The sequence below is a fragment of the Adiantum capillus-veneris genome, chromosome 15 (assembly GCF_014529385.1).
Source record: "Adiantum capillus-veneris isolate H3 chromosome 15, ASM1452938v2, whole genome shotgun sequence".
NCBI lineage: Eukaryota > Viridiplantae > Streptophyta > Polypodiopsida > Polypodiales > Pteridaceae > Adiantum > Adiantum capillus-veneris.
Genome location: NC_140945.1, coordinates 52,600,845 through 52,628,810, shown reverse-complemented (window position 1 = coordinate 52,628,810; position 27,966 = coordinate 52,600,845). Strand labels below are relative to the sequence as shown.

At 48.7% G+C, this 27,966-nt stretch overlaps 1 protein-coding gene across 1 annotated transcript in view; it reads right to left on the bottom strand.

Moving 5' to 3' along the window:
• LOC147440657 (alpha-mannosidase-like) overlaps positions 1–27,966 on the bottom strand; it is a 131,781-nt gene that overhangs the window by 43,509 nt on the left and 60,306 nt on the right. The gene's annotated exons all lie outside the window — the stretch shown is intronic.

Here is a 27,966-nt window from a genome sequence, read left to right as displayed (position 1 = left end):
AGAAGTCAATCCATCCATCCACCCATGACTTTCCGAATGTTAGTGTGCTTCTGGTGCCCCCTTTAACTAGCTGAATTCCACCCTTTGTCATGGGTGAAGAGACAAGCCTATGCAAGGGGGGTGTTGCTTCGGTCCTGGGACAGATTTGGAGAGAGTCCGCGAGCTTCCCGTGAAGCCAATGCAGCTGCCACATATTGAGCCTCTGTAGAGGAGAAGGCCACAGACTTATGCCACTTTGTTTGCCAGAAAACTGGCTCACCTCATAGCATAAATACATGACCAGATGCAGAGAGGCCGTAGGGATTGTCACAAGCTCAGGTAGCATCAGTATAGCCAGAAAATCAGAGTGGCATATAATGATCATAGTGATATGTCGAGCAATAATTTTCAGTGCCATGCAAATATCAAAGTGTACAGTAAGCAGCTTTTTTATGAGCACAACATGACAATATAAGTGCATGAGATAGTTTATGATAAGCATAGCATAAATCCAAGCGAGTGCAAGAGATATGACATCGGATTTGACAACAAAAACATGCATATGAAAAATGTGGCAAATAGGCCTCATCTTTAGAAGTGTGAGCATGATACTTACGAGCTAGTGATTTGCGATGGCTAGGCAAGGGTGTGGTTTCTGATTGATAAATGTTCGTGACAGAACTGTACTCTATAAGGAATTTTGAGATGTACAAAGCTTGATGCCTAACCCATGTGTATCACAAATGACCTCAATCACAAGAAAGTAGGTCATAGGCCCTTTATCAAAGATGGGCAATTCTTGGCTAAGAATCTGTGTAGTAAGAAGGATCATGTGCTCAGTGGTGGCTATGGGAGGGATGTCGTCCACAAATAATCCCAGAATTTAATGGTATATATATATATATGTTATAATCAATACCTAGGCATTCCCACCCATTTCCAAATAGGTATTGATGCATACAAGAGTAGCAGCAGAGGTGGAGCGCCTCCACGCGACCTCCGTCATCTGCAAGATTCTCGGCACGAGATCCAGCAGAGGAGAGTTGCGTAATCTTCTCCAGGCCCGCCTTCTCACAGAGGTGGGCAAGATCTTGGATGTTCAATTCCTCGGACGCGGCTACTATCAGATAGAGTTTGAGACTTCCGAGATGGCGTCCAAGGTCATCGCGATGAGCCCCTTGACCATCTGAGAAGTTCGAGCCCACTTTCAACAGTGGAGACATGGTTTTGACCCAGCTTTAGATGTTCTCGTAGAGGAGGCAGACCTTTCCATCTCCGTCTACTTCCCTGGTTTGAGGAGGGAGTACCTACCACTTTTGTCCAAGATAGGCTCAGAGATTGAGACTATCCTGGAGACGCCTCGCACGGCAGCCTCAGTAGCTGCCAAGGTGGCCGGCATTCCCTCAGTACGTGTTTTGATTAGGGACACCCACACTCTACCGAAGGTCATTCTTCTTCCTCCGGTGAGTGGGGGTTGGTTCCGACAGAGCGTGGAGTATTCGGGCCTCCCGAACGAGTGTTTCATTTGTCGACAGATTGGCCATCTTGCGAAGGCATGTCCACGGAGGAGGCCCCGACCTACACCACAGGCCCCCAGCCGCAACCCTCAAGGGCTGGCCAATAGCAGCAACAAGCAGAGTCACAGAGTACGCAGACAAAGCCACCCTTCGAGCCTGGGGCTCCAACGGAGGAGGGTTGGCAGCAGGTCCGTGGTCGACGTCGGCAGTGGCCACCACGCCAGCCTGGCACTCAGAGTGGTCCTCAGGCTCTTGCCCAGCAGCAGTGGGTTCCCATGGGGAACTGATTCGACCCTCTTCAGTAGGACGAGGTCCCTGCTCCAACCTCACCGTCGACAGACCACCCCCCCCCGAACCCCCCCTCGTCCTTCTCCCTCTGCCTCTCCATCTCGCCCTCCTACCTTTGCCGATCCCCCTCGCTCCCCCTCCCTCCCCCCCTGCACCCTCACCTCCTCCCGCTCGAGTCCCGCAGTCGTCCAAAGGGGCAGGGCCATACTCGACTGCTAGGTGATCTCTTGGTAGCGCCTTTGCCACAAGTCACTTGGCGAGAGAGGGACAGCCTTTCTTGCGACCCCCTCTTCTGGTGCAGACGTCTCCCTTTGCAGCAGTTCCTCGTGGTCTGACAAGCTTCGACATTTGTGGTCCTTGGGATTTCTTTGCCTACGACTTTCCACGGTTTCTCGGCGACTCCTCACCAGACCTAGAGGCACCCTGCTTCAAAGTTCATGTACTGTTCCTTGCAGCTAGGGGGATAGAGGTGTAGCGCGGATAATGTGTCGTGCTCTCTACAGTGGGTGGTCCTCAGTGCAATGTGCGTGACAATCTCACTCAAACAGACTGAATCTCCCTCACACAGACCGAACAAAAAGGAAACAATAGACGTCAACAGAGCTCACAAAGACACAACAGCAGACCAGAACATATGACTCGACTATCTCAAAGACTGATACAGACTCTGGCGTGGCAGCACACTCAGCTCCAGCCCAAGACTCACAGGTACAATGGGGTGTCGAGGCTCAGATATGCAGGGCTGGTGAAGCAGTGCTCTGTGTAAGACTCGCTCTAGACGACTACGTACAAGATCAAAGGTGAAGAAGATGATAACATCACCAACCGCTACTACTCATATGTACCACCATAAAGAGCCACCAACGGCTCATAATGTCAGCCATGTGGTGACCTGGCCACGAGGTCCACTAGACCACCGTCGGTAGGTACCCTGCCACGTGTCACTCCCTAGACCAAAGGTCCGTCCAAAGGGTCCGTCCAGTGTGAACCAGACCCAGTGTAGCCAACTGTCCAACTGTCTGCCCTGTGAAGTGACACTGTAGCCCTGCTACAGGTTGCCCGCCACAAGACCGCTCACCGTCTCGGTGAGAGGAAATACTGAAAAAACTGTGAAAGAAAACCATTAGGTACTGCATATGTACATCCTTCTTGAAGCAGGTTCTAGGCCCAAAAATGGAGTTTAAACACACTGCACTGCTTGCAAATTTTTAATCCTTTGGAGAAGCGGGACGCAGTATGATTTCATAATCCAAGAATCCCAATTGGCAAAACATAATAAAGCTCCACAGCAAGAAGTAAGTGACCGGTAGCTCTTCAACCAATCGCAACCAATCGATATCAAATGTTTAGCTCTAACAAATGAAGTGTGCCTTAAGCATTGTCCTAAGTCAACTTCAAGTTTTGTTTGCCACTCAGACTTTTCAGGCTTCTTCTTTTGCTGCTTCACCCGTGAGTACGCAAAGACTCCAGCCAAAGCAATACCAGTCCACAGGAATGCCCCCTTCGGGTTTACTGCCACTTCTGTGAAAAATCTGGACATGAGGACAAGGATTGTTACTACCTAAAGGGATTGCACAAAATACCGCAAAGTCTTGGTCCTTCTCTTCAACAAGGGTTAGCACCATCATCCAACATGGTTTCCCACTACGGCCATCCCAACTACATGCCACCTTTGCTCAATACCCCTGCTGTCCAAGGTATGTCAAGTACTTTCCCGACCCAAAGTTTTTATAATGCTAATGCCACCTCAACCCCTCAGAGCTTCTACACTTCAGCCTCCAACTCCATGCAGCAACCACCTCGTCCCCCGTTTCGTCCTTCCAATCGGCCCATACTCTGCTACAGATGCGGGAGTATGGGCATTATCAGAGCAAATGCCCTCTGCCAGAAGGCTCTTCTCCGTGCCAACTTTGCCCTGAGGCTCAGGATCACTACACTAAGGATTGTCCAAAACAACGCGCCTCTACCTCTGCGAACCCAAGTCAGAGCCAACCTGAAATCACCTTTCCCAAGATCAATTTGATAGCAGTTAGTACCAACCCCAAGCCACCCCTTTCTGCCCATATGATTGCCTCTCAAGACAAGTTGCAGCTGGTAGAGGAGCCAGCTGGTGTCCTCACACGATCTCAGAGGGCAGCCCTCGGCCTCAATCTTCCAGCAGGTACACCCCTTTCCTCCCCAATGCCTACACCTCCTCCAGCAGCTGACATGCCATCCCCTAGTGCTAAGAAAGGATCTTTTACTATGCTCTCCGATATTGATGGGGCTTTCTTAGAAGCAGTTGCTGACTTACAAAAGATCAAAGTACCAAAGGAACAACAACAGGTAGAAAAAGCGAAGCATACAGCAGAGACAGTCTTGAAGAACACTTTCCAACAAGTGTCCCTCTATGACATGTTGCGGCTAGATGCAAGTTTCAGAAGTGACACCCTTGCAGTTATTCAGTCACTTTACCCTGGAGCAGGTCCTAGTGGCGGGCACCTCCCAGTGCGACCATCAGAGTCCTATATGATATCCAATCCTGCTGCTCCACTCACTGATTATAGAAGCCCTCGCCTGACAGTGTCCATTTTGGGTCGACAATTCTCAGGAGTGATAGTGGATGGTGGATCTGGCATCAACTTGATGCTCGAGTTCATTATGTTAGCTCTAGGTCTACAACCTACTCGCCCTGCTCCCTTCACAATTACATTGGCCGACCAGCGGATAGTCTACCCAGTGGGCATAGTGGACAATGTGCCTCTGCAGGTACAAGACTTTACTTTTAACTTGGATTTTGTTGTGGTTCGTCTTCCCCAGGTTGAGGGCAGATTTCCTTTGCTCATTGGAAGACCATGGCTGCGACACACTAAAGCACTTCATGATTGGGGAAACGACGCTATGTGGATACATACTTCTGGCTCCTCGATGCAACCCATTCTCTTAGAAGGTGGTATGGATCCCGTGGTGCAGCAAGTTTCTTTGTCAATGGAAACCAAACCTGAACAAGAACAGCCTACTACACCTGAAGGGTCAGATGAAGATCTGTTGGAGTGGTTAGAGGCTACCAAATCTATGCCTTGTTATGGAGTCTCTATTCACTCTTTGCATGAAGATACACCCTCTTCAAATGGTGCCACAGTAACTACACCAAATGAGCCACCTGAGCCTATGAAGAAGTATAGAAGCAATAAGAAATCTCCTCTACAAACACCTTTGGTGTCTGCTTCTCCGACCAGAACAAAGCTCTCCTTTGTGTATAGAAAACTCCCTTCAAAGAGCCCGTCCTGCAAGATGAATTCTAAGATCATGATCGTTGTATTGCTCATGGTAGGTGCGTGCTCATTATTTGCACCTATCTACCCTATCCCCCTCTCCCCCTCACTACCCCTCGCCTTACCCTCCCCCTCGCCCTAGTCCCTCACCCTCCCTCCCCCCCCCCCCCCCCCTCGCCCTCGTCCTACCCTCCCCCTCGCCTAGTCCCCCTCACTACCCTCGCCCTCGCCCTAAGTCCCTCCCCCTCGCCCCTACCCCTCGCCCTAGTCCCTCCCCCTCATCCCCTCGTCCTCCCCCTACCCACCCCCTCTCGCCCCTAACCACTCCCCCACTCACCCTCGCCCTAACCACTCCCCCACTCACCCTCGCCCCTACCCACCCCAGCTCACCCTCGCCCCTACCCACCCCCTCACTCCCTCTCGCCCCTACCCACCCCCTCACTCCCTCTCGCCCCTACCCACCCCTCCCTACCCTCGCCCCTACCCACCCCCTTTCCCCCTCGCCCCTACCTATCCCCTCTCCCTAATGGGATACTCTCTCCAAAATAATGCACAGCCCAAACAAGCAACCTAGAAGCAGTGTATTTTGTGTTCATTCCCTGCATTGAGAGAGCACCTGTAGGTAGGTAGATAGGAGTGAAATTCACACCTACATATCTTCAGTCAGCGGGACTAGATGTAAAAGTTTTGGCAGTTCGTGCTCTACTTGCTGCCATCTGTTTTCATGCATATCAGCAAGTCTCATACATGATTTTGCAAAGGGTTTCACCTCAAACTCAATTAGTAGGCAATTCAGTGCTCTGTGTAAGACTCGCTCTAGACGACTACGTACAAGATCAAAGGTGAAGAAGATGATAACATCACCAACCGCTACTACTCATATGTACCACCATAAAGAGCCACCAACGGCTCATAATGTCAGCCTTGTGGTGACCTAGCCACGAGGTCCACTAGACCACCGTCGGTAAGTACCCTGCCACGTGTCACTCCCTAGACCAGAGGTCCGTCCAGAGGGTCTGTCCAGTGTGAACCAGACCAAGTGTAGCCAACTGTCCAACTGTCTGCCCTGTGAAGTGACACTGTAGCCCTGCTACAAGAGGCCTTGAACTCAGTGGTTGGCTTCTCTTTTCCCCTATGCGACAAGGACCAGGCTAAGTGGACTATAGACTCAGTGTTGGAGTGGCTGCAGACACAGGCCCTAGAGTTCTCTCATCACATGGGAGACCTAGGGGTTACAGACTTGCTTCAGACTCTTTGGCCATTGGCCAAGTTTTCTATGACACCTCCAGACGCAGCAGGATGCAAACACATTGCGGTTCACTTCTTTGCTGACATGCAGAGCCCGCCATGCTAAGTACACATACATGAGGACTCCTGGATCCAGACGCAGCAGGATGCAGACACATTGTGGTTCACTTCTTTGATGACACGTAGAGCCCGCCATGCTAAGTACACATACATGAGGACTCCTGGATAGAGGAGGTTGCTCTACGCATGGCTCGGTCTACTTGGGCGTGGGCTAGACACTGTCACAAACTGCTGACGTGTCAAAGCCCTAAAGAACGGAGCCAACTTGCAGATGTTGGCCAAGGGGCCTAAACCCTAAGAAGAACACGTAATAGAAGAAGAAGTCCTCCCAACTTATAGGGACCCCGTCCGATGGGGCCCCAAGTGACATATAGGAAATAAAGCAGGACCCACCCACACACACACACACACACACAACATTGCGTAGCTGCTGATGACGTGGCAGATTTTCAAAAATTACGCTGACATGATGATGTGGCAGGCTGTACGGATTTCCGCGTTTTGCGTTGGCTGATGTCGTGGCAAGCTATACGGATTTTCGTAAATTGTGCTGGCAGCTTTTTGGCTTTGCTTTTGGACCAGATGCTTTTGAGTTTGAAGGCGTTTTACTGTAAACTGCTTTTCAGGCCAAGGGCCTTTAAATATGAGGTTAGGGCTCATTCTTTGGCATGCTTCCTGGAGAAGGTGCAGAGTCTGGGGTTCCAGCTTGTACTGTGTTGATGCAATATAAAGAAATACCGAAAGGGGCGCCAAGGTTTGGGGCCACAATACTCTCTGGAGTGGAATTCCGCCACTCCGTGTCGCGTGTCTTCTCTCTCTCTCTCTCTCTCTCTCTCTCTCTCTCTCTCTCTCTCTCTCTCTCTCTCTCTCAGTTCAGTTGTTATTGAAGTGCCAAAAGTCTGTTCAGTCTGTTCTTTTCTATTGGCACGTGTTGCCCGTCTTGTGACAAATCATGTACATATTGTGATATATGCTAAGGCGGCTACTATGGTCGCTTGCATGTACATATCTATCTGGCGAGTCGTGGCCCTTGATATGGTGCCATTGCATGTTTTCCCACGTGATAAGATGCCTAATTTGGTTTTATAATGTACATATTTGAAGTGTTTCATGGGGGCACACTCATCTCGCTTACAAAGATTGATGCGGGTGAAAACTGCCAAAAATAGCAACTAACGGGTATCGTCATAAAATTTCATGGGAAGTGACCCAAAATGGAAAAGTGATAAAAACTGATACATATCTATGCCTTTTATGTTCATGCGAGTGATCCCACAAATTTAGGGATTGTTTTGACTTTGTTTGAGATTTTTCACATAAAAAATAGTCTTTTTTGGGTGAAAAATGATCTTAAAACGACTTATATTTTACCAGAAGTGGAAAAACAGCCCAAAAATTGACTCTTCAGCTCATATGGCCATGGGGAACAGAGAGAGGGCTGTTTCTTAGTATAAAAAACTTGCAATTTTTCTAATTTGTGCAATTCACTTCATGGTTGCTCTATGAGTGTGCAGTGCAGTCCCGCCTATTTCTCCTATCTTGTATCTGAGCTTGTGAGGGAGTGAATCAGGGTTTACTTCATCAAAATGATTTGTGGGCTTCAAAATGAAAGCTCTTAAATCTCTGCAAAATCACAAAATGTTCGTCGTGAAGGTGGAAGCTTGTGAATTCCTTTCAACAGTTTGAAGTTATGACTATGTAATTGGGGACGAGGCTACATGATTCCATAAAAGAGGTTTGGGTTTTGAATAGGATTTGTGTTTATATGAGAGATGAGGTTTCATGGATGAAACTTAAGTGTTTTTAATTGCTTTTCTTAAGAGAAATTGTCAGTGAATTTGTGATCCTTTAATCACAAACTCGCTTACAAAAACAAACATATTCCAAGCACAATAGGAAAGAGGGTTTGTGACTTTTCTGTCAAAATGCTCTTAAACTTTAAGTCATCTCTAGGAAAAGGGTTGGTGACTTCCATAAACACTTTTTCACAAAGTGTCTGTGACCCTCATCACAAACTCTCACAGCCAAAGGTTTAGGACCTTTCCAGCTAGACCCCACACTTTCCGACACCCTTTTGGTGAATTTGATGCGCAATAGCTGAGGTGAGGGTTCAAAAACTTGTTTCAAAGGTTTCAATACAAATAATTAAAGCTATGGATCAACAAGAGCCCCAAGTTCAACAGACGAACATGAAACATTTTTACGAAACTCAGTGACAGAAGTACCAAGCACTAATGAATCAAACCAAGCAGATGGTACACATTGATAAAAGTCAACATCGGAAGACTTTATTTCTTTATACATTTCCAAAGTAGTAACAACTGGTATTGAAAAACCATTATTTACAGACTTCTAATTACAAAGCGACACAGATACATGAGGCATGTTCTGCCTTCTGGAACCATCCGATTCCATACATACGTATCCACTCCACGAGCCATCTTCACGCGATACTCATGGTCACTCTCCCGCGTCCGCAGGCTCAGTTTCTGCACCAATTTTGCATCCACAAAATTGTGTGAGCTTCCATTATCAAGGAGTACGGTCACGTCGTGACCATTGATCTTCCCGAGGAAACGGAGAAGATCATGCTTATCAAACACTTTGGTGCTAAAAGTACAATTAGTGCATGAATTGTGCGCTAAATGATGGATTTCAACTTGAACAACATCAGAGTTACCTGAGATCTCGTGGATTTGAACCGAAGGACGGCCTTGCGGTTTCTGCGTCTTTTTCTTCTTGGGGCAGTCCTTGATTTGGTGACCCGTCTGGCCACATCCGAAGCAAGCCCCCTTCTTCACTGCATCAGCAACTGAAGCATTTCTGGCTTTCTTCTTTTCTTGAGAGGATCTCGGCGGCGATTTGGACTTATGCTAGAATCGGGGTCGCTTCCTCGAAGCACCCGCACCGGATTGATGGTCTGCAATTCTTTTCTTCTCATAATTCGCTCCATTTATTAAATGGAATGTCCTCGCCTTTGCCACTGCATCCTCGACGTCAGTCGAGGCTTTATCCTTAATTAAGGCCCAACGGTAGTCCTCATGCAATCCCAGTAGATACATGTGCACAGCGTGCGTAGAATCCACCTTGCAGAAGGTGAGCGTCTCTTTGAAAGCTGTCGTATATTTATCAAAAGACAGAGTTTTCATCGAAAGACTCTGCAATTTGGCATAAGCTTTCAAAGGGTCCATTTTGGCGAAATCCCTCTTGAATTTCACACAAAAGTCAGCCCACCTCGTAGGCTTCTTTGTCATGTCACGCCACCAGGTAAGCGTCTTACTGCACAGATAGAGAGGAATCGTCTGAATCCTCCGGTCATCATGCTCCCCATGGAGATCAAAGTATGTGGTCCACTGGTGCAGCCAGTTATTTACGGCCAATTCCGTACACTCCTTCTCTTCACCTGAGAAATTTGTAGTTTTGTACGGAATTGTGAGAGTCAGACCACCCTGCGAACGCCCAAAAGCAGCAATCTGCATCCGCACTTGCTAGAGATGGGTTTCGCCCTCGAAAATACGCGCAGTCGTCGACTGAGCCATATTTTCGAGAGTAGAAAGTTGGGAACTGAGCCCCTGTACGACCCCTTCAAGAGAGGCCAAGCGAAGGTTCGTCTGAACATTCGCGCTTTCCAGAGCGGTGACACGCTGGTCGAAACTCTGGAAAGTACTCGCAATCCATGTGTAAAGAGCATGCGTGAATGGAATTTGGATATCACCTGGCGTGTCGTCACGCTGCACATCTGAGCTGGAGGAATCCATGGCGAAGTGCATGAAAAACTGGAAAACTCACGTGAAACCGAGCCTTTTCTGTACTTTTCGGTCACAAAAAGTTGAAGTTTGAAGAGCTCTACGCGTCGGCGTGAGCGTCTGAACGTGAGCATGTGATGGAGGGAGCGCGAGAGCGCGAGCAGGTGAGAGAGAGGAAGCACGAGGGAGAAGTAGGAGACTAAAGAAATAAGGTCTCTATAAGTTTCTGCAACTCTGTAAGTGAGTTTATTAACAATATGCAGGGTTCACATTTAACTTTTAAAAAAATGAAGTGTCAAGACCATACTTTTAAAAAAAATGTAAGTGTCTTGACCCTTTTAAAATAAAAGGGGCCACTTAATAAAGCACCAAATACATGGCGTTAAAAAACTTCAACGCAAGGCTGCCAGCGATATCAAAAAAATCGCACGCCGTACAGAGAAGAAGCGACGCGTGGAGAGAGAAAGGGCTCGTGCCCGCTTGTGCAACCCACGCAAGAGAGGCCATGCTGGCCCTCTCTCTCTTCTTGCGCAAATACACTCTCTCTCTCTCTCTCTCTCTCTCTCTCTCTCTCTCTCTCTCTCTCTCTCTCTCTCTCTCTCTCTCACACGGACCTGCTGCACCAGCGCGCGTACCTGCTGTTGTGCTGCCCCAGGCACATTACTACTGTGCTGCGCACTGCTGTGTCACCCCAGTGCTCAGCGCACCCCCCCCCCCCCCCCCCCCCCCCCCTCTCTCTCTCTCTCTCTCTCTCTCTCTCTCTCTCTCTCTCTCTCTCTCTCTCTCTCTCTCTCTCTCAGCTGCACCAGCGCGCGGACCTGCTGCACCAGCGCCCTCCTCTTGCTGCACCACTGCCCCAGGCACATTACTACTGTGCTGCGCGCTGCTGTGTCACCCCAGTGCTCAGCGCGCCCACCCCACCTGCACAGCACCCCCGGTATCCGCCTGTTGCTGTCGCTGTTATACCTGCTGCTGCTGCTGAACTGCCTTGCTGCACACGTACTCCCTCTCTTCCCCTCGCGCAGCCCCCCTCCAGCTTCCCCCTCACGCAGCCCCTACTCGCTCCCATCACGCAGCCATCTCTCTCTCTCTCTCTCTCTCTCTCTCTCTCTCTCTCTCTCTCTCTCTCTCTCTCTCTCTCTCTCTCTCTCTCACACACACACACACACACACACACGGATACATACATGTGGATTCGCCTCGAGCTCTCACGAGACAGGATCGTCTACATTGCCCTTTGCTACTTTGCTCCCACAGGCTCCAGATTCGCCCCTACTGAGCAGGAGTCACCGTACGCATGCCTCACGGAGGAGATTATGGAGTACTCCACACTGGGTGAAGTCTTCCTTATGGGAGACTTCAATGCTCGTACGCGCAGTGAGCAGTGTGAGGCATATGACCACGAGGACCCAGAGGCACTACACACTCTAGATGAGGAGGCTACTATGAGAGATACAGCAGACAGAGCTCCAGTCACAGCCTACGGACGACATCTACTTCGACTTGGCTCCCAGCACCGTCTCGTTATTTATAACGGGATGGCCCAGTGGCCCACCTCAGGGGGCCTGACTTGTATGCCACATGGAGTTACAGAGGGAGGGGGGAGTACAGTCGACTATATTCTGGGACCCAGGGAGGCTACACACCTTATCACATCCTTCACCATTCCACCCATACCCATCGGAGCCGACCACACATACCTCTCTTTCTCCATCACCGGAGATACCATCCCACACAGCTCCACAGCACACACTCCACACACCACCATCCATTTCACACATGAGCTAGCCCCTCTTTACTCGGCCGAGGTCGAGCATGGCCTATGCCTCCTCCACCCATCCACACCACTCTCAGTTCTCACATCACATATCTCTTCCGTTCTCCACACTTCAGCTATTAGCTCTTTTCCACACACCACTCACACAGGACGCACTCCCCCTCCCGGGACTATGCCTCAGAACCGCTGGTATGATGATGAGTGCAGAGGGCTATACCGATGCCTCCGTGCACGGCGAGCCTTAGGAGAGATCACAGAGAGAGAGGCCAGACGGCATATGAAGACGCTGACACGCCAAAAGCGGCGAGCATTCGAAGAGGCACAGGAGCTTGAGCTATACCGCCTATTCATGAGCATGGATAGCGCGACGGCATGGCGCACCCTGCGCGAGCCACGTCCGACTACAGCTATTGAGGATCCACAGATATGGCATGATTATGCAGAGCGACTTTATGAGGTGCCAGGGCAGCCTCCTATCCCACAGCCACACGGGCCACGCCCCACGTGCTCTTCCTTCTTTACAGCAGAGATGGTAGAGATGGCCATACACCGCATGCAGCACAGACGATCAGCTGACCATACTGGATTACAGAGTGAGCACATCATTTATGCGGCCTCCACTATAGCCCCGTTGATTGCACATGTCTTCAACCGGGCTATAGGGGAGGGCTTCCCAGAGGAGTGGACACAGCACACCATAGTGCCTATCCACAAATCTGGCGACACCCTGGACCCAGGGAACTACAGGACTATCATGATTGGCCACACGATGGCCAAGCTATATGGAGCAGTACTTGAGGCACAGCTCAGCCGCTACGCAGAGACCGAGGGTTTATGAGCTCCAGGCTAGGCAGGTTTCAGACGAGCTTTCTCCACCACTAATCACATCTTCGTTCTGCGCTGCCTCATTGATGGGGCAAAGGCGCGGAAGAAGAGGCTTTACTGCTGCTTTGTGGATTTCCGCAAGGCCTTTGACACAGTCCCACGCGAGAGACTCTTCCAGCGCCTTCACAGCATTGGGGTACCAACAGAGATGATTTGGGCCATATATACTCTCTACGAGAGGGTGACGGGTCGGGTTCGTTGCCCAGGCGGTTTTTCAGAGACCATTGCTAGCACCATTGGTGTTAAGCAAGGATGCCCACTCTCCCCGACACTCTTTGGGCTCTACATCGACGAGATCTCCGACTACATACTGCGAGCAGGGGGAGAGGGGAGCGACTTGGCAGGTACTCCGGTCCACATCATGTTATATGCTGATGATATTGTGTTGATTTCAGAGTCACCCGAGGGCTTGCAACGCCATCTTGAGGCCTTGGACGAATTCAGCACACACAGGGGGTTGACTGTGAACCTTGGCAAAACCAAGGTCATGATCTTTCACACATCCAGTGTAGTGAGGAGCGCTGCCACCTTCACAGGAGCAGGAGGACAGGTTGATGTAGTCACCTCCTATGTCTACCTTGGCATCACATTCACCAGCCTACCAGGACCCTTCACTATGAGGCAGGCTGCTGCTGACAGGCTCACCCGAGGATATGCAGCTCTGACCATGCTAGAGCGGAGGTGCCACCAGGCACACTTTCAGGAGCCCCGCACGAAGGGGTGGCTTTTCGACACCTTAGTCACCCCGGCCCTGATGTACTCGGCGGCAGTATGGGCACCAGGATTGACAGCTGACCAGTGGACACAGCTTGAGAGGCCACAGGTATGTATGATCTCACGCTTGCTCCGCAGCAAGAAGACAGTGCCATATGACATTATTAGAGCTGAGCTCGCCACACCACCTATGGTTGTAGAGGCACTATTCCAGACAGTCTGCTTCCTCCAGAGGATGAGAGAGCTACCTCCTGACAGACTTACTCGTAGAGCATTTGAGGCAGCTATACAGCTATCAGAGAGTGGGCATGAGAGAGCATGGTACTCACAGGTCAGAGCATGGTTTGAGGGACACGGTCTTGACATGGAGAGCCTACCACCATTCCAGTACGACCCCCACTCACCATACATTCACCTCTCTCTCAGTGAGAGGAACTTGGTATTGAGACAGGATCTGTGGCAGCTATACACTAGGAGAGTCTGGGAGTCACCTGGCTTGGGGACGAGGATGTCAGATTACAGAGACCAGTTTCTCACCATATTGTCTGGGGGGTTCATACAGAGACCACGCTATATGGACACATATATGCCACATAGCTCACGGGTGGCGATTGGTCAGCTGAGAGTGGCTTCACACAGGTTAGAGATTGAGATCGGGAGACACACTGGTGTTCCCAGGGAGGAGCGAGTCTGCAGAGCCTGCACAGAGGAGGTAGAGAGTGAGGAGCACTTTGTATGTAGATGCAGAGCATACACTGAGATCAGAGGCAGGTATGAGGCCTTATTCAGAGGACAGCCCACTCTCCGAGAGATCATGGACTCTCGAGATCAGAGACAGCTCGGACGTTTCTTACTAGAGATACAGAGCCATCGGGACACACTACTACAGCCACACACAGCCACACAGACAGAGGGGAGACAGTCGCAGCTCACAGACTTCTTTCAGAGGATTGCCGCCCCTCCCTCACCAGACACTCAGAGGGGAGTGACACTCCCACAGGCGGAGGTGAACCGAGCTAGACGACGACCACGAGTCACAGGCTACAGGGGCGCGAGCTCCCACCACCGACAGATCGAGGAGATCCGAGCCCGGGAGCGCCGTGCCACTGAGGAGCAAGTAGCTCAGATGAGGGCCGACCCGACAGCTTTCATCCGGGTAGCCTTGGCACCAGCCCCGCCCATGTACCACATCTTACATCCCCCCATTAGTACAGGATGGAGCTAGATAGCTTGATGCATTCTCATGATTGTACTACCTTGAGCATATAGACATGCATATACCCCTAGAGAGATAGAGCTCCATCCCTCCTCAGATACTCCACTACCTACATTCAGTTCAGTTTTGTATCAGTTTTGTTTCATTTGTCTTTCCGATAGACAGATGACATACACACCATGTACATCTGTTTTGTCTCATAGGCCGATTTCGGCCTGACATAGACGTTAAAAATCTTTCTTTCTTTCTTTCTTTCTTTCTCTCCTGCAACACAAGGACTCAAGAGCCCTGTATTGTTCCCTGCAGATCGAAAGAAACACACAGAGAGGTATCTCTCTCTCTCTCTCTCTCTCTCTCTCTCTCTCTCTCTCTCTCTCTCTCTCTCTCTCTCTGCTTCGCACAAAGAGACTTACAGAGAGAGGGATTTATAGAGAGAGATTCGAAAGTATACCATATGCTGAATTTTAAGCTAGAATCAGTGATTCAATAAGAAGTTCACTAATTTTTGTCAAAAATCAGTAGATGTAATGAAGAACTTGCACTTCCCAACTTTTCTGCCCGCTAGATTGTTGAAATTTATCAAAAATCAGCAAAACAAACTTTAAATTTCACCTACACCCACACTTATGAGAAGAAAAATGATTAATTAAATAACCATTTTGTCGAAAATTGCATGAAACAAAGACTATCCAACTCGAACCTATCCGTAGGTGTGCACACAGTCTCTCGTGCAGCCAAGCCGGCTCTGATACCATGAAACGAACGAGGAGGGAGGATCTTCCGGCTACACAGACCGCTTACAGATACTCGTCGGACGAACCACCCGACCATAGCCACCATCCGGCAGCTCCCCCGTGCTGGGACTAGCATCTGAGGACGTAGGCGTGCACCTGTAAGACCGAGCGTCCCATACCACCCGGCCTCACCTCCTCGAGGTGACCTCGCGCACTCCTAGCCTTGCGGGCTAGCCACTGGCACTCTGCCAATGGGGGTCGATAACTGTGAATGAGGCCGTGGCCTGCCTTTTATAATAATGGCCGGCCACACTGGTCATGTTCACACTACGTCCGTCCGAGCACTGGACGCCCATCCCGACGGCATCTGGGCTAGATCCCCTCTCCTGTGAGCGGGACATAACACATAACCTCTCCCAAAAAGCTGTCAAGAACTCAGTTGTGAGACCCTCCTCCTGCCAATAAGGTGCTGCAGCAGCAGGGAAATCCTTTCTCTGCGCTACCAGTATGTGACATCCCAGTCGCACAGTGTACTAAAAGAAAGGGACACCTCAATGGTCTGTTGAGGAGAAAGGGTCCCTCCAAAGCCACTCTCCAGGATCCCACTGTACTCGTGCCATTGGACAGCTCTCCCAAGCCCACAGTCTCCAATGGCCAGTCTCAAGAGCTGCTGGGTAGGGATCTATGTCACAACTCCTCCCACAGATGCCCACCGCTCGGATCCTCTAAAAACAGCACTCTACCACCTGCGGGGCTTCTATTGCAACTCGGTGTAAGCGTCCCTCACCCTATAGCTCAAAAAACAAGGAGGGTATAGTCTCTGAGCAAGCTCGAATTGATTTGAGAACCTCTAGTCGCGTGAAGGCCCCCATCCATCTGGGCGCTGCTGACTCAAGAGGTGTGAGCCACTCAGCTGGTACTGCCTCTGAGATGTCCTGACACATGCTCTGCACTCCTCTCATGCCCTGTAGCCCTAAAGCTCCTCTAACAAGCCTGAAAACTGTAGCCAGTCACCTAAAGTGCGTGCTGGATCCTCTGCCACGGGAACCCAGGAACCATGAGGCCAACTACCAACCAAGTGGTCTCTCTGAGTACTAACCATGGGGTTCCAAACAAGGGGTTGTCTCAGGCGCTCCTCCGTGCAAGTATGCTGACGCTGCTCCAGGCCTCGCCGCAGTTGCTCCCAAGAACAGAGCAGACTCACAGCGAAGCGCTCCTCCAATCTCCTGCTCAAGCCAACTCTGCGCATCTTTGTGAAAATCCATCTAGTCGACGGTCGCCAGGGGCCTTCAGCCTGAGGTACCCTAGCACCAAGCCGTTGAAGCAAGAACTCTTTCCAGGGCTCCTCTCCTCGAAGAAGTCCTCTGACAATAAACTTCCCAAGAAGGGCTCTGCTCTGTTGTGCTGGGTCTATGATCCCCAATCCTCCCTGAGAACAAGGAAGAATGATGACCTGCCATGCCACTTTGGCTTGGGCTACCTGAGTGTCACGCCTTGACCAAAGGAAGTTCTTGATCAACCTCTCAACCTGACTGATAAAAGAACTTGAAAAGATCCAATAAGAAGTGATGTACCACATAGTAGCCAACAACACCTGGTTGGCTACTACAACTCTGCCTGCCAGAGAAAGTCGTGCGGAGCTCCAATGTAAAAACTTCCTCTTGATGGATAAGAGGAGGGGAGCAATCTGCTGCTCGAGAGACAAGTCCAAACCAACCTGATAGCCCAAGTACCGAACTACAATCTCTGGGGGAATCCACCTGAAACCCTCACCTGGAATCCAAACAGGCGTAGGAGCACTACCAACCGAGAAAGCCATTGACTTTCTCCAGTTGATCAGTGCGTCTGATGCACAACAAAAAGTCTCAAGAGCCTGCTGACATGTGTGAAGGTTGGCCTCTTGGCCATCCAAGTACAAGGCTGAGTCGTCTGCAAACCCAGCGCCCAATAGCCTATCTCCCCGAATAGGGAGCGCTAAGCCATGTAAACCAACCTGCTGTGAAACCAAAAAACTGCTCATCGCCTCAGCATAGAACAGAAAGAGGAAGGGGGCAAGAGGGCAGCCCTGTCTGACCGACCTTGTGAGCATGAAATGATCACCTCTACCTCCTGACAGAAGTACCTGACTGTGTGCCCGTCGGTACAGAGCTCACACCCCTCTGATCCAAGGATCTGAGAAGCCCATCTTGCGTAGAGTGCCCTCCCAAAAGTCCCAATCGATTCTGTCGTAGGCCTTCTCAAAATCGAGAAGAAGTATCACCAGATCCTCACCACGGAGCCGCGCAAGGGTAGAAGCCTCCCAAAAAGTAAAGATGTTGTCAAAGATACTACGCTCCTTGACAAAACCTGTCTGTGTCTCATGTATAATGCTCTCTAGAAGTGGCTGAATCCTCAAACTCAAGGCCTTGGCAAGAATTTGTAGGCTGAGTTAAGGAAGGTGATGGGGCGCCACTGACGAATCTCATCCAAGGAGCCACCCACCTTGGTAATGAGGTAAATCAAGCCCTCACTCATGCTGTCAGGCATCTCTCCTGTGAGCAGGATGAACTAAAAAGCACTGCAGAGATCTGAACCAAGCAAGTCCCAGTACTCCAAGAAAAAGCTGGGAGTCAAGCCATCGTCACCTGGACAGCTATGACGTTGGAGTGCTCTAAGAGCCATGTGTAGCTCCTCTAGATGAAGAGGCAGCTCAAGCCTCTGGCGCATCTCCTCAATCACCATACAAGGCATATGTGCCCACACCTGCTCTCTGCATGCATCCTGATGCTCTGACTGAGGCTCTGCAGACAGTAGATCACGATAGAAGTCAGTAGCAACTGCACGCATATCCTTTGGCTCTGAAGCAACTGACCTGTCTGGCCTCCTGAACTGGCTGACCTTGGCATGCGTATCCCGGGGTCCCACTGCCTCAAAGAAACCGCCTGTCACTCTGTCACCCACCTAGTTTAACTGAGATGCCTGTCAATGGAAATCAACCTCATGGCGCCTCTTCTCTATGCTAGCGAGCTCCTGGCGAGCCTCTTGTAATTGCTCCTCCAACCAAGGACCGTCTGGATGCTGCTCCTGCATCCTCTACAAGGAAGCCACACCCCGACAGAGACACTGCTCCTCCTCTCTCACTGCAGCCAGGCGAACCAAAGACTCTTGAAGAAAGAATCGACTAAGCTATACAAGTCCTGAGGCCACCCTGTCAGCAGGAGAATCTTGCATGTCCAAGCTCTCTGTCCAAAGAGCCTCCACTCGCTCTCTGAGTGCAGAGTCCATCAAGACCCTCTCAGAGATGCGTAGTATCGTGCTCCCCCTCCTATTCCTATCAGTCACTGTGAGGATCACTCGTGCATGGCCCGAAAAGGAAGTCCTTGTCAGAATGCCAACTGTCCCACCGAAGTCACAAAAGTGGTCACTAGTGTAGAAGCGATCTATCCGAGATAGATTCACGCCTCCCACTCTGCCGTCCGAACGAGAGAAGGCTAGGCTGCCTGGGGGCCTCACAAAGCTAGAATGCTGCCACATATCTGAAACTCGCAGATTCATACAAAACCTCTCCCAAGCTGCCAGCAACTCCATGTGCAGTAGTATGGCTACCACCAATCCTGTCAGAGGGGTCCTCCAACATGTTGAAGTCACCCCCTATGCACCATTGCTCTGCCGACGGTAGAGACTCAACAATATGAGACCAAAGCTCTGCACGAGCACTCGCCACATTGGGCGCATAGATGTTCACGAAGCCCATGAGACAACTCTGAACCTGCATAGTGATCCACTAAGCCCTGCCTGGCACAATAATCCCTCTGCCCACAATGGCCTGCTGCAAGGAATCCGCAATAGTCATACATAACCCTCCCTGGATGCCTCCAGTCCAAATGCAGCTGACCAAAAAGTCTCATATCGTCCACACAACAGCTGACCGCAACGTCTAATGTGGCTCTCACACAAATGATGCTCCTGTAGCATAAGAAGGTCAATCTCTCCTCCCACAAGGCATCACTGAAGCTCCTGACGGAGTCGGCCCCTTTGACGCTGAAACTAGGGCCCACCTAATCCATGTACGTTCCATGAGATGATCCTCATGGGAAAAAAAGGAGCGACAGAGAACTGATGCTACTGTAGCAACTAACCGTGCTATCTTCGAGTCAGGCTTGGGTGGGGAGTAATCCGCATTCGAGCGTCCTCGAGATAAGCGTGACTGCAAAGAGTGTCTGTCACAAGATGGGCACCACGTGCCAATAGAAAAGAACAGACTGAACAGACTTTTAGCACTTCAATAACAATTGAACTGAGAGAGAGAGAGAGAGAGACGACACGCGACACGGAGTGGCGGAATTCCACCCCAGAGAGTATTGGCCCCAAACCTGGCGCCCCTTTCGGTATTTCTTCATATTACATCAACACAGTACAAGCCGAAACTCCAGACTCTGCACCTTCTCCAAGAAGCATGCCAGAGAATGAGCCCTAACCTCATATTTAAAGGCCCTTGTCCTAAAAAGCAGTTTACAGTAAAAAGCCTTCAAACTCAAAAGCATCTGGTTCAAAAGCAAAGCCAAAAAGCTACTAGTGCAATTTACGGAAATCGGTACATCCTGCCACGTCATCATGTCAGTGCAATTTTCGAAAATCTGCCACGTCATCAGTAGCTACGCAATCTTGTGTGTGTGTGTGTGGGTCCTGCTCTATTTCCTTTATGTCACTTGGGGCCCCATCGGACAGGCTCCCCATAAGTTGGGAGGACTTCTTCTTCTGTTACTTGTGCTTCTTAGGGTTTAAGCCTCTCGGCCAGCATTTGCAAGTTGGCTCCCTTCCTTAGGGCTTTGACACGTCAACAGTTTGAGACATCTCCCCTTCTTGAAAGAGAGTAATCGTCCGCGATTATAGCATATCTGCAAAACAGCTCAAGTTAGCTCAAAAATTTCCGAGGGTCATTCCGAGGGACAATCAGTTTGCTCTTTTTGTTAAGGAGTTAGCTTCTCCTTTCGGCTCTTTTGATCAAGGAGTTAGCTTCTCCTTTCATCTTGATTGGAACTCTCGATATTCCGGCATAGTAAAATTAGCCATCACACCCAGACCGTATTGATTCTCCACGCGTGTCTTGATGTACTAAAATTACATACCCAGGCAATCTCATCCAATTAGGAATATTTAGTGATTGGCACATCACAATGCAACACAAATGCTCACATATGCATGTTACAGGACATAGAAACATAAAGTCGCCGATGAACTCTCCTCCCGCATAACCTAACAAGATCCGGGCCGGGAGGTATTCAATGACTCCCTCATCATTCCTCCCGTATAACCTGAAAAGGTCCGGGCCCGAAGATATAGAGGCCTTTTACAACCAAACGTCTCCCAGACCGCAGTCTGCGTCGTTTGGAGATGCTGAGAGTAACCACTGCTCAAACTCCTTAATACTCCTCTCGCATAACCATCTAGGTCTGGGCCGGGAGTCACAACAGCAATACTCCCCCCGTAAATAACCACAAGGGTCCGGGCCATGAGTAAAAAAAAAACAGCACTTTTCAATCATTCAATACTCCCCCCGCAAATAACCACAAGGGTCCGGGCCATGAGTAAAAAAAAAAGCTCTTTTCCATCATTCAATACTCCCCCCGCAAATAACCACAAGGGTCCGGGCCATGAGTAAAAAAAACAGCACTTTTCTATCATTCAATACTGCCCCCGCAAATAACCACAAGGTCCGGGCCATGAGTATGAACAAGCATTCTCAAACATAATTTCTCACTACTCCACCTCGGAGTAAAATCACCAATCATTGAAGGCAGTATAAACAATTCAAATCGGCACCAAGACAGGTTCAAAACAGATACCATCCATTTCAAACAAATTCCAAACAGGATCACCAAACAAATTCTCAAACAGATTTCAAACTTCAAAAAAAACCAATCTCGACATTAGCCGAGCTCGAAAAAGTTGATTGACTTTCCATCCTGAAACCTGGACCAAAAATTAGGGTTAGGTTCATTCCATAAGGTCGTAGCCGAGCACAGCATGGTCCATCAGCTCTTGGACAAATAGTGTTTTCGTTGGCGGAGATGGTAGTCCCAAGATAGCAATCGTACTGGATCTCCAAGGTCATCTGCTCATGAAGAGACATCTACTGAGAGATGTCGAGAAATTTCAAGTTATAATCTGCTAGGGTTTCCATGGCAAGCATTTCAGGATACCCCACTCTGCCAGAAGTTGCACTCCAAAGAAAGATGTCAGAAACCATATAACTTCGGGCAAAAGAAATTTCTTGAAAGCTTGCCAAGTACTTGGAGTATGCTGCTTGGTAGCTGTAGACATCAACATCTGCATGGCACTGCTTCTGAGAAAAACAGTGACTTGAAACAAATCTAGATCCTTCTCTTGCAAGTGATCTTAATTGGCTTATGCCCTGTAAGACATGAGCGGTTAAGACGGGAGCGCGCCTGATGCACAATGAAGTAAGTGTGGGAGTGGCTGGTGAGTTTGGGTTGGAGAGCCAAGATACCTCAAATAAAAATTCAAATAGCTCTGTCTGCTCTTTTGTAGGACCGGTATGCTTTTAGAAAATCACGTGGCTAATGCTCTGATACCACTATCACAAGACGGGCACGACCTGCCAATAGAAAAGAACAGACTGAACAGACTTTTAGCACTTCAATAACAACTGAACTGAGAGAGAGAGAGAGAGAGACGACACGCGACACGGACTGGCGGAATTCCACCCCAAAGAGTATTGGCCCCAAACTTAGCGCCCCTTTCGGTATTTCTTTATATTGCATCAACACAGTACAAGCCAGAACTCCAGACTCTGCACCTTCTCCAGGAAGCATGCCAAAGAATGAGCCCTAACCTCATATTTGAAGGCCCTTGGCTTGAAAAGCAGTTTACAGTAAAAAGCCTTCAAACTCAAAAGCATTTGGTCCAAAAGCAAAGCCAAAAATCTTCCATCACAATTTACAGAAATCCGTACATCCTGCCAAGTCATCATGTCAGCGCAATTTTTGAAAATCTGCCATGTCATCAGCAGCTATGCAATCTTGTGTATGTGTGTGTGGGTCCTGCTTTATTTCCTTTATGTCACTTGAGGCCCCATCGGACGGGGTCCCCATAAGTTGGGAAGACTTCTTCTTTTGTTACTTGTTCTTCTTAGGGTTTAGGCCCCTCGGCCAGCATCTGCAAGTTGGCTCCCTTCTTTAGGGCTTTGACAAGTCAGCAGTTTGTGACATGATTGTTGTTATTTATATGCATCAAAAAGTGTCAAAAGTGAGGTGAATGTTTTTCTTTCATATTATGCACATGCCACAAAACCGTGGAGCATTTTGAGTGGCTATCCTCCATGGTCATAGCTCTTAAAGCAATCCAATAAAATCCGTGTCTACTTGGACTACCGCCCTCTAAATAAGGTAACAATCCCGGCCAACCCCTTTCACAAAATGAGGGCTTGAAGATGTGGCTGGGCACATCCTCCACAATTTCATGGATGGTTTAGTTTCATGGACGGTTTCAATGGCTACAATCAATTGGGGATTCATCCTGTTGATCAGATCAAAATTGCTTTTGTGACTCGTGGAGTATTTTCATTTACACAAGAATGTCTTTTGGACTGAAAAACACCACCTTCTTTAAATTGTACACTCTATCTCATCTTTTATCTTGTGCTCTCTGATCATCTTCGCATCTCCATGAATGATTTTCCGATGCTTAATGTTCCATCCAGTGAAGAATTTGGAGGAGCATCTCATTCAGCTTTCGGTAATTTTCCTTAGGTGGAAGGAGGTGCACCTTAAGCTCATCCTAACAAAGGGCATTTTTTGGTCACTCAAGGTAAGCTTTTGGCTCATGTAGTTTCTGCTCAAAGTTTAGCTCCTGACCCGGATAAGATAGTAGCCATTCTCCGGTTGTGTCACAAGACAGACACCACGTGCCAATAGAAAAGAACAAACTGAACAGACTTTTAACACTTCAATAACAATTGAACTGAAAGAGAGACAACACACGACACGGAGTGGCAGAATTCCACCCCAGAGAGTATTGGCCCCAAACCTTGGCGCCCCTTTCGGTATTTCTTTATATTGCATCAACACAGTACAAGCCGGTACTCCAGACTCTGCACCTTCTTTAGGAAGCATGCCAGACAATGAGCCCTAGCCTCATATTTAAAGGCCCTTGGCCTGAAAAGCAGTTACAATAAAAAGCTTCAAACTCAAAAGCTTCTGGTCCAAAAGCAATGCCAAAAAACTGTCAGCGTAAATCACGAAAATTCGTACAAGTCTGCCACGTCCACATGTCAGCGCAATTTTCTGAAATCCGTACAGTCTGCCACATCAGCAATCAATGCGAAATCCGGGCTGTCCGTACAGATTTGCCACGTCATCAGTTGCTTCTGCTTCTTATGTTGCTTCTGCTTCTTCTTATGCTGCTTCCTCTAGGGTTGAGGCCCCTTGGCCGAGATCTGCAGGTTCGCTCCATTCTTCAGGGCTTGACACATCAACAGTTTGTGACATCCCCCCTTCTTGAAAGAAGTAATCGTCCGTGATTATAGCATATCTGCAAAACAACTCAAGTTAGCTCAAAATTTTTCCGAGGGACATTCTGAGGCTGTAACAGACTTGGACACTCCAAGTCAAGAATCTACCGCGACACCACCAAAAAACCACTTCAAAACAGTTCACAGTTCACAATTGATTTACACTGGCCCGACGGAGTTTTGTGCCTAGAGATATTGGCCCCAAAGACTGGTGCCCCTTTCGGTATTTCTTTTTGTATTAATTTAAGTTCAAAGTACAAGAGTGCGGGCAGGCGCTCACACTCACACTCTGCATCCAGATGCTCTGAGTTGTGAGAGGCCAGCCGCTTATTTAAAAGTACAAGGGTTGCTAAAAGAAGAGCCCCAAAAGCTGTCCCAAAAAGCTTCAAAGTTAAAAGCTTTTTTTTTAAAAAAAAAGTAAAGCAAGGCTCTCTCACTCTCACTTGAAGAATTAAAAACTGCCAGCGTAGAAAATAAAGCCCAAAAGCTGCCAGCGTAGAATTCAGCGAGCCAAAAAGCTGCCATTGCTGCTTTTCTTTTCTGTACGCTGCGTGCCACGTCAGCACCGCGTTTTGCGCTGCACTGCCACGTGTCACTCAGTCAGCAAGTCAACGGGCGTCCGTACTGCAGACATGCCAGCCTTTTGGCGGGTCCATTTGCCAAGGCCACGTCACCCGTTTTGTGCCTAGAGATATTGGCCCCAAAGACTCGCACCCCTTTCGGTATTTCTTTTTGTATTAATCTGAGTTCAAAGTACAAGAGTGCGGGCAGCGCTCACACTCAGACTCTGCGTCCAGATGCTCTGAGTTGTGAGAGGCCAGCCGCTTATTTAAAAGTACAAGGGTTGCTAAAAGCAGAGCCCCAAAAGCTGTCCCAAAAAGCGTCAAAGTTAAAAGCTTAAAAAAAAAAAAAAAGTAAAGCAAGGCTCTCTCACTCTCACTTGAGGAATTTAAAACAACTACCAAAAACTGCCAGCGTAGAAAATAAATCCCAAAAGCTGCCAGCATAGAATTCAGCGAGCCAAAAAGCTGCCATTGCTGCTTTTCTTTTCCGTACGCTGCCTGCCACGTTAGCACCGCGTTTTGCGCTGCACTGCCACGTTTCGCTCAGTTTTTAGCAAGTCAGCGGGCGTCCGTACTGCAGACATGCCAGCCTTTCGGCGGGTCCATTTGCCAAGGCCACGTCACCCGTTTGTGACATACCGCCCTCTTGAAAGCATTGTAATCGCCCACGATTACGCCTACAGAACAGACAGAAGCCATAAACCGTCTTAGCAAACACTGACTGTTAGTATCTACGTACTAGGAACACACATCTAGCACATGTACCAATCGACAGTCACATCACACGACATCACAGGACATCACATGACATTCAACATCTCATTAATCTTAGATTGTGATTTATCGGCAATGTAGCTAGCAATCGCATCTAGATCCAGTCGGGACCTCATCGATGCCCGATTGACTAACCCCTATTGCAACCATGTCTATTCGAGATCAATTAGACTATAATGCTGCAGTCATTTCGTCTATCAGTTCCTGAACTTTTAAAAAAAAATTCAAGAACAAATCAGTTTCATATTCAGGAATTCCATTATAAAGTCATACAGCAGAATACTGTCAGCTCTGAGTATCCCTGAAGCTCAAAGAGACATCAGTGACTCTAGTATCAAAATCGAGGCATCTGTTTGACAAAGGAGCGGAGTAACTCCCCTCTTGTGCATCCTGCACCAAATCTCCGGCCAAGCTGAATTATGGGATCCATTTGGAGTAGACTATGCTAAACCAAAAGCTTCGAGGTAAAGTTTCACAATTTGAGGAGTATCTGCTAGGTCCTCCTCCTCCATTCACTTCGCATCCAATGCAAGATAGTTCTTGAACTTAACCAAGAACCGCCTTCGGACTTTACCTTTATTCTTTGTGTCCTTATGTGCCAAAATCTGTTCAGGAACAAGGATCTCCTCGTTTTCTTCCATTTCGGGTTGCTCATCAAACACATCACCTTTAAAAGGTTTCAAGAGACTCACATGGGATGGCATTGTGAATCCTCCAAGCGTCAGGCAGTTTCAGTCGGAAGGAGACATCATTGATCTTTTCAGAGATCTGGAAAGGTCCGTAGTATCGCATACTAAGCTTTGGAAAAAGCCCCTCCTTTCCCTTCTTCTTTCTCAGGCGTGCCTTCTCAAAACGTAAGAGAACCTAATCATCCTCCTTCAACTTCAAATCGCAAAGATGGCAATCCGCTGCCTTTTTCTCTCGTTCTTGAGATTTCTACAAAGCCTCGCGGACCTTGGCAAAAGCCGTGTCTAAGTCGCTCGTATACTCATCCGCTTCAAAAATCTTATCTTTCGTGCTTAGGAAGGGTGGAACCTCCGCAGCACCTTCAACAATCTCAAATGGCGCCTTCCCCGTCGAAGAGTGTATCGTGTTATTGTAGGCAAATTCCACCAAAGGTAGATACTTTTCCCATTGATTCTTTTCATCCGAGATATAAGACTTCAATAAATCTAAAATCACTGCATTGGCAATCTCAGATTGCCCGTCAGTCTGCGGATGAAACGATGACGAGAACTGCAACCACGTGCCAATGTTCTCCCAAATTGCCTTTCAAAACAAACTTGTAAATCTGGGGTCCCTGTCGGAGACAATCGTCTCAGGCATGCCATGTAATCTGAAGATCTGGGCCACAAACAGTCTCGCTAAGTGATCCGGCTTGACTGTTTTCTTCAATGGAATGAAATGAGCCTACTTGCTAAATCTGTCAATAACAGTCCAAATACCATCGTGACCACACTGTGTTCTCGGGATCTCAAAAATGAAATACATTGCAATACTTTCCCAGGGGCGGGTGAGTATGGGCAAAGGCTGTAACAATCCCTGTGCTTTATGCCTATCAAACTTGACCTTCTAGCATACCAAGCAATTGCACACAAACTCTTCCACATCCTTCTTGAGTCTCGGCCAAGAGAAGTATCTCTCTACCCCTTTCATGGTGGTAGCGATGCCGCGGTGACCCATAAAAGGTGGACAGGGGAATTCAGTCATAACCTTTTCCCTCAATCGCTAAGTAACGCACAACATGGTTTTTCTCATCAAGTAGCCATCCCGAATGATATATTCCGCTACTGTCTCCCCATCTCGTATACGTGTGAAACGTCTGCAAAATTTGTATCTGTGGCATAGTGGTCGACCATATCCTTGAAGCTCCTATTGTGGAAATAGCTAGAACCAACGGCTTTCAAGACAAAGCATCTGCCACCACATTCTTCTGTCCCTGAACATGGACAATCTGGAAGTGAAACTGTGACAAGATGTTCGCCCACCGCGTCTGCTTTTCCGATAGCTGCTTATGTGACAAGAAGTAGTGCAAACTCTAATGGTCTGTAAAGACAGTAAAATCCGCTCCGAGTAGGTAATGCCGCCACTGATGAGTAAGAGCGTGGATAACCGCCAAAAGCTCTTTCTCATAAATCTGTGCTGTCATTTCCGGCCTTGAGAACAATCGGCTCTCGTAAGCAATGACATGGCCTTCTTGCATTAAGACCGCACCAAGACTACGACAACAAGCATCACAATATACTTCAAAAGACTTCTGCAAGTCTGACAGAGTCAAAACTGGTCCCGTAGTCAATTTCTCTTTCAATGTCTGAAAGGCAGCCATTTTTGTGGGTCCCCACGAGAAAGGGACTCCTTTCTGTGTCAAGACATGCAAAGGGGAAGCAAGCTCTGCAAACTTTCGAATGAGCCGCCTGTAGTACGAACACAGTCCCAAGAAGCTTCTAACTTCATGGACATTCTTCAAATCGGGCCAATCACGGATAGTCTCTATCTTGGCCGGATCCATTTGCACTCCTGCTACTACTGACACAATGTGTCCCAAAAAGTGTATCTCTGGTAGGAAAAATTCACTTTTCTTTGCATTAATCACTAGATTGTGATCTCGCAATGCCTGAAAGACTTGAAGCAGATGATCTCTATGTTCTGTCTCATTCTTGGAGAAAACAACGATATCGTCAAAGAAAGTGCCAACAAAT